Source organism: Hydractinia symbiolongicarpus, chromosome 6 (assembly GCF_029227915.1).
Source record: "Hydractinia symbiolongicarpus strain clone_291-10 chromosome 6, HSymV2.1, whole genome shotgun sequence".
Classification (NCBI taxonomy): Eukaryota; Metazoa; Cnidaria; class Hydrozoa; order Anthoathecata; family Hydractiniidae; genus Hydractinia; species Hydractinia symbiolongicarpus.
The window spans coordinates 24573609-24581920 of record NC_079880.1 but is presented as its reverse complement, the minus strand read 5'-3'; positions in this window follow the sequence as shown (position 1 = coordinate 24581920).

The window sequence follows — 8312 nt, the reverse complement described above, 5'->3', positions numbered from 1 at the left end:
TTTTATTTTATTTTGTTTTTGTTTTTTGTTTTTTTTGTTATTCTTGTTTCATGTTGTTCTAAAACATTTGCGCTTTACTTATTTTCAGCTCTCCATCTGATTGCTTATCTTTTGTATACTACTATCGAGAACAATAAAAGATGGAGTGTGATATAATAGATTCTTTGTTTGATAACTTTTTTATTTTTATTTAGTTTTAACTCTCCATCTGATTGACTTGCATGTAACTTTTTAAAGGAACTATATATATAAAAGAAATTAAAGTGCCAGAGAAACCGTCGGGTATCCCGAGCAGATATTCGATATCGGATATCTGCTAAGATATTCGACTCTCGGCTAACGACTGCACGAATATCAAAAAATATTCCGTCAGACGCTCCCGCCTTAAGTTCATGATAATACAAAATATTGGTTTAATAATACTTAGTATTACTTTATACCGCCTAATAGCCTAGTGGTAGAGTGTTCGCTTCCAGTGCGGGAAGTCTTGGGTATAAAAGTGTAACTCTATCATTTCTGCTTAGCGTTGAGCATTAGAATAGGATTGATAACTTGTCTAGGCGGTTGTCTAGTTGCGCGATTGCTGTGTTTGCATGGTTTTCGTAGATGGGTTTTTATATCATTGGCATTTTTATTCCCTAACTAATAGCAATGCGAAATTACCGACATCAGGGACCGATGAATTCTAAAAATTTGCAATTACGCCGCCGTCAGCAGTAACGATTACCACATCAAACTAAATAAGCGAAGTTTACTTCCGCTGTGGACATTAATATTGAGATGTAAACATTTGTAAAACATGCAAAAATTTGTATCTACTTATAGAATAAATGAAAATTGCTTGTGAGAGTTTTTTAGAATTGTGAACCTCTTGACTAGTGAACATAACAAAAGATAAGTGTCAAGTAATCGTGTTCAACTCTTAACACACGCACATGTGAATCATAAAATCACGTCATCCAGTGCAAGATAATACGAGCAAGTAATCTGGCAGGTAATTGCATTTCTAATTACTTGTGGATATATTTAATTGTAATCAATATCTACTTGTCACAATTCGATTTCTCTATCACCTTACAAGGACTGTTGGAAATGAGCATCATTTCTGATTGGGCTATGACTAAGCAACTTTATGATATAAATAGAAAAATAAAATTACGCGGATATCATTGTTTTCTTTCAGAATCCTGTTTTTTCAAAACGTCTTCTCTGAACAGCTTTTTCTGCTGAATGATGTACGTAATCTATCAACATAATTGCAACAGCATAAATTTGAAACCATCTTTAGTACTCGCGTCATTCTTCCTCTAAAACATGTAGGTAGTGATTCATCCCATGGACACACTGGACAACGATAATTTCATTTCTTACAATAAAACGCAATATTACAGGATAATTAAACGCTAAAGGCTAGGTTTGCGGCCACACAGGTTTCGATTAAGTTTGACTATTTTTAAACAGTCGTATAAATAGCTTGCTTAAAACATTGTAGACATTGTAGAACTTCTCCTTGTACTTATTGGTACATTGTGAACGCGAGTCAACTAACAGAAATGCATTTGAACAGTTGCTTTTGGAGTATTTTAAATCAGATTATTTTAATCCATTTTCTCAACGGGGAATTTCAATTAAAACAAAACTTTCGAATCAACTACTACGCTTAAGATATATCTGCGCGAGTAAAGCATAAAATGGACTTATGAGGAGCAGCTTATTCATCGAAGGAACCGCGCAAACATTCAGAATGAACAAAACTGTCCTTCGACATGGCCACATAAAATAACGTTTTGTTTATGTTTGCTTTCATCAAAGATTGATGGGAAAGGGTAGCAGTTTTCTTTATCAGTGTACGAATATGAGTTGATACAGCCATAATAAATTTGAAGCAGTGACTACCTTTATATTAGGACTTCAAACAATGAAATTGCGACGCGACGAGGGTTTTAAAGGCGCACATATTAAAAATCCGGCAAACGCGATTTGCGCAATGAACAGAGCAGCGCACCTTGCTCGCTGGTTCATTATTTTTTTTCGAAAAGTATATTGACCAAAGCTGGACACAAATTTAAAGTATATAATGTTTAGGCCAGAAACATAAGTCACCCTAATCGTGGGTAATAATTGTCGAAATCAGCACGTAATATCTCCAACATGTTCATATTTCATTACAACATGTATTGGCAAACTGTTGTTTCTGTTGTTGTTGTTGACGTCAATGACCTATCTTCTTTAAAACAATTACCTCTACGGAAGTGGACAAGAATATCTTTATAAATAAGTTTCGGATCAGATTTTGCAGGATGCAAGTTAAGACGTGCCTTGATGTTTTGTGAAAAAACAAAAATAAAGAATATTTAGTGTTCCGCTGTCGCAAGATAATGTCCTGTTGTGTGCAGGACAAGTACGGCAGAATCAGCAATGACTGTGTCGGCAAGATGGTATGCTATCATTTTCTATTACCGTGGGAAAAAGCGGTCTGGAGGAGGGGGGGGGGGGGGCGATAGTCAATTTTGTAAAATAGTAGACGTTTGTTTTTATGTTGCTCATCAAAAATTTTAAATTTCAAAAATCTTTTTAACCTTTCGTCAAAAGCACACGAAAATACAGGACAATTTCTAGATCAATGTTTTAATCTCTAATTAATAGAAACAACGGGAAACAAATTTCTAAACAATTTTTTTGTGTGTAGAATTGCGCGTTTTGCAGGCATCAGTAAAATAAACCGCTATACCTCCTCCGTTAATTGAAAGCACATGATTCTGTAAATTATTTTGATGAGAGTCTCAAGTTTCTTGAAATATCATTAAATCTTGTCTGGAGTGGGTTTATCGACTATTTAATAATAGTTTTCTTCAATTTTGTTTTGCGTTTTGTCTTACCAAAATGAGCACGCCTATCCACAAATTCACAAACTTTTAAAATGTTAATCCTGTTCTCATGCGGTGACATGACTTCAAAGTTGGCCAAAGTTTATATTCCATTATTTAAAAGATTGTTATATTAAGCATTGGACTTATGAAACAAAATTAGATCATTTTAAATTTTCTCTCCAAGGCGATACTATGACTCAATTTCCAAAATAATGAGAAAGTTTTGCTGCACGCAAATTAACGCACATCAATTACATGTCAAATCTGTTAAAATTTAGTAAGCATAAGAATGTGTTCGTCTGATCCTGTATCACGTATGTCCACACTATAAGTTTTTTATTCCATACTTGTGGAAATTCTTACTTACTTCTTTTCAATATAATGGATCCTTAATAGCATGTAGGACAGGATATGATTTGTATACATAACTGATGCAGACGATCCTGTCATTAAGCTAATTTTTACTATGGAGAACCTCCTTATTCTAATTGTGGAAATGTCAGGTTAATTGTACTTCCTTGGTGTGTCCCTGTTAAGAAAACATTTTGATCTGTCTATTTCATCTTACATTGATGCAATATTTTCAACTCTAAAATCAGAGAACCATTTCAGCAACAAAATAAAAATACTGTACTGGTCACTTTAAACACTGTATTGTTAACCGTCTGGATTTTTCAAGCGGGCAATACGGGTTTTTAGGCAGTCTGATTGGCTTCTTGCTCTTGACGACGGGCCGATATTTTGCCGTATTGCCCGTCGTCAAGAAAAATGGTAGCTTATAATGTAAACAAACACGAAAAACAAGTTTTAAGAAGCATTGGAAATGATTATATATCTAACTCCTACAATTCATTTATCGGTAAAAACATTTTCATAGGAAAACACAACAACAATGTCAAGTTTAACAGTTACAATAACCAGATTCAGCAACTTTCCGTGTGGATGCTTCTTCAACATGGCTAGTTAACTAGCTACATTGTCCATAAAAAACGATGCTGATATCCAGTTTTATCAAAAATATTAATACAGGGCGACGAAACCATAACAAATACGTCTCCTCTCATTTTTAGATTCGTTCCTTTAGCCTTGTGGTTACCAAGTCAATATAAAGACCCTTGAAGCCCATGTTATTCTTGGCTACCTAGCTAGTTAAAAAAATTACTTCAATATTCGTTGTAACTAAATTTTAGCTCTGCATTCAACTTTACGCATTAGTCTGTACGTGTCGAAGATCGTCATGTTTTGTTTACAAAGTTTTATTACTTACGGACTTTCGAATTCAAAATTTTTGCTTTTAGACGGGATTGTTTCAAATTTTGACCTCGAGTGCTAACAAAAGTAGTGCTAGTGAATTATATTGTAAGAACACTAAACTAAAACTCCTTTTTTAAATTTTTATCTAACTTAGACGGTTAACAAATACAATAATAACCGATTACCCCGTGCTGTACCGAAAATATCGCCCTCAGTCATTGCACCCACCTCGCAATGTCGGTCGGCACTTAGACCTCGGGCGATATTTTGCGGTACAGCCTGGGGTAATCGGTTATTATTGTACTAATACCAACCTATCATAAGTTACAAGACATTGACCACAAAAGAAAAACTTTATTTATTTTAGTTAAGGGTGGTTTAAATAAGAAATTGTCTCCTCCCACTCATTCTAAACATTAAGTAAATACCAGAGCTGTTCTAAAATCAAAAATCACAATCAATACAAAAGGAGCAGATATGGAAAAGTACCTTTGATATAAAACTTAGAGCAGCATAAACTTGATCGTAGTTAGAAGTTGCTTGCGTGACTCAAATGGAACTAACACATCTGAAAGTTTAATACCTTGTACTTTATGTACTGTACTTGCCCAAGACAGCGTTAAAGTAAATTGACTCCTTACTATACGTGGGTGCGATAATACAAAGAAAGAGGTAATATTAGCCTCCATCATTGTTTATAGTATTTTGATCTCATCTGATCGTTTCTTTGATAAAAACTATTTATCATTGAAGTTAACACAAATTGTTTTTCGGTTGCATGAATTATAAAAAAACAATATGATAGACGACGTATGTATAGGATCACGTACTTTTCACAAACTGCTACAGAAATTTTGGCGGTTAAAGGTTTTTTGACGACGTCCGTTCATTAAAAAAACAGATTCGGTGACCTAGGTTTGGAAAACTTACCAAATGTGATCTCAGGTTTTCCCTAGTTACCTATGCGATAAAAAATGACTTCTTTTCACGAATCCACATAACAAAGGAGACAGAAATTTTTCAAAAAATAAGCTTTCATACGCATTTTGTTTTATATATGCTACTAGTCGATAAGGCCCGTGGAGAAATCCACTTAGGCAGAAGGACAATGGAAAAATAGGTTGTTTTAGATTTTTTGTTGACGTCAGCAGCCCAATACAAAAATTTTTGGCGAAATTTAGTTTATTCGTTGCCTGTACTGTGCAGAGGTTAAAGCGATGATCAAGAAAATGTATATAATCACGTGCTTTTGATAAGTGGTTAATGAGATATAAGAGTTTCAAAATTTTACTGACGTCAACAATGGGCAGTCAAACCTCCAAAAACTTTTTTTTAGAAATTTCTATGCCTGCTGCCTTCATTGCATAAATCTTGAAACGCTTCTCAAGAAAATGTATAGGATCATGATCTTTTGACAAACGGTTGCAGAGATATTGGGGATTGAAGGTTTTGTAATGACGTCATCAACCCGCCCATTCCAAAATGGATTCGGGGATCAAGGTTTAGGAAACTTACCCAAAATGGTCCCAGGTGGTTTCTAGTTACTCACACGGTGAAAAATCATTGACGTCACCACCTTGTTTCCCAGTTATTTAGCCTCAAAGTTTTAGGTGCACTGTAACGGCTTCATTAACTAAATATAGGATATTGACGTTAACGTAGTGTTAATGACGTCGCGCCGTAACGTCAGAAAACTTAACATATTAGACATGCATTTTTCGGCAACATCAAAGGAAAATGGATACATTCACTTTGCCTGTTACGGACAGACACGGTCTCCGTATTATTATAAGAGATTACTTTTACTTAAAGAAAGTGCATTTGTTTTTAACACTTTAAGTACAGTGACAAACAAGTACAACTGCCAGGCAACTTTTATTTTCTTTAAACAAGATGAGTTGATATGTGAAATCAATAGCAAGAGTAATTTCTCAGTGTTACTTTCGCCGATACAAACTATCAACCTACAACTACAGCGACCACCAGAGGAACAGAAACTACAACAACCACTAGACCAACCACGATAAAAACGACCACTAGACCAACCACGACAACCACGACCACTAGACCAACCACGACAACCACGACCACTAGACCAACCACGACAACAACGACCAACTAGACCAACCACGACAACAACGACCACTAGACCAACCACGACAACAACGACCAACTAGACCAACCACGACAACAACAACCATTAGACCAACCACGACAACCACGACCACTAGAGCAACCACGACAACAACGACCACTAGACCAACCACGACAACAATGACCAACAGACGAACATCAACTACAAGGTAGACAGAAATCGACCCAATGCTGTTGAGGAGGATCCCCTAATGCTCGGGGATGTGCCGGATCAATTCAAAAATCAGGACATATGTGGCAAGGCTGTTGTTCATATATGTGCCGGATCAACTCAAGACGAAGGACATGTGTAACAAGGCTGTTGAAAATAATCACAATCTACTCAAATATGTCCCGGATTGGTTTGTTACCCGGGGCATGCTATCAAATAGGAAGGGAAAGCTTCAATGGCGAAAAGCCCAAAAGGCTAGAATTAAGGAGAAACTAGCCCCGGTAGCCTGGCATCCAGATAGGGTCATCGATTAGTGCTTTTCGGAGGTTGAAAAGGCAGACCTTGAACAATTGTGGGGGCTGGGCTGAAAACATTATCTTACAGCAAATGTTGTAAGATAAATACTACTAGTAAAGATGAGTTTCAAGACCCAAGACATGTGAAACAAGGCTGTTGAAAAGGAGCCATGGCTGCTGTAGTATGTACCGGACCGACTCAAGACGCGCGACATGTGTAATAAAGTTGTTGAAAAAGATCACTGGCTGCTAATGCTTGTACCGGATAGGTTCACAACGCAGGAAATGTGTAATGGGGCCGTTGAAAAGTATCCCGAATATGTGTAACATAATAAAATGTGTATCAACTGTCAATATAGCTTGAAAATTATGATTTTCCTGACCTTCCTTACTGCCATTGCTCTATCCCTACCACTTGTAACCCTAGCATGTGTACAAGAGGAGAAGGAGGGGTCCAATAAACGGAGAATTAGGGATTTGGAGGCCCGCCTTAACATCCTATTAAATGAATGAGGATTGTGACGACTGTGAAAGGGTACTCGATGCATATGAAAAAATGTAGCTGTGGACGCAGGTTCGTGGTATGTGGTAAAATGCTATGCTGGTACTGCTATCACGAATATATCACATATAACGGGGGCGGCTGTGCATGTACCATGACATGCAATTCTCTGATGTCGTTCGAAATATGTAATAAACAAGATGCTAAAATTTGAGAACGAGCTTGTTAAATCTAATATATTCTACAATTTCGCTGCTACATTCACAAACATCGATGATATCAATATAGAATACTTGACGGTATCGGATGCCATGCCCGCCAATGGAGGTAAGGACAAACAATATATGATAGGGTACCATACACAGGACCTTGTGGCGGCCTTGAGGGTAAAGACGCCTAGAATCTGATCCCCGAATGGGGTTACTAAGTATAACGCCAATGCATCACCAGCAATTCGCCTGGATTTTGAGGAGTATCCCGATTGGATTACAAAGTATCGTCAAATATGGTCAAAGGTTAAGGAGTTGATATCCGAGCAATTACCGACAGAACCTGTAAAAAAAGATCGTTATGTGAATGCTAAACTCAAATATTACAAGGACACAATTACCACCAAGTTCTATGGTATGCCGTACCCTACGATGAGCCCTGCCAAGCCAGCGCTATTCTAGCCTTTTTATCGGTATATGTACAAGGTAAAAACTACTACCCCAAGACACACATCACAGAATGTCAGTATAAAGACTTTAAATAGGAGTTGTTACTAAGCGAGGATTAAAAAGTCAGATATTATATGGGGTCTATATGACCCTACATAGGAGACTCTACATAGTGCTTGCATAATGCACAGATTGAAGTTTTTTTAAAATTTCGTGCTTCCCCTCCTCCCTACCCTTGACAACTAGTTGGGCTCTCTCCTGTTCGTTGATAGCATTCACGATCCTATTAAATCTCTGTCTCATTTATTCCTTGAGCAACATTATCTCATGGTCACTGATAACACCATTTTCCATTGCCTTGCTGATCAGGTCAACGATGGAGTTTAATTTCGCCTCCGCAAGCAGCTTTATACCCTCATGTTTTTT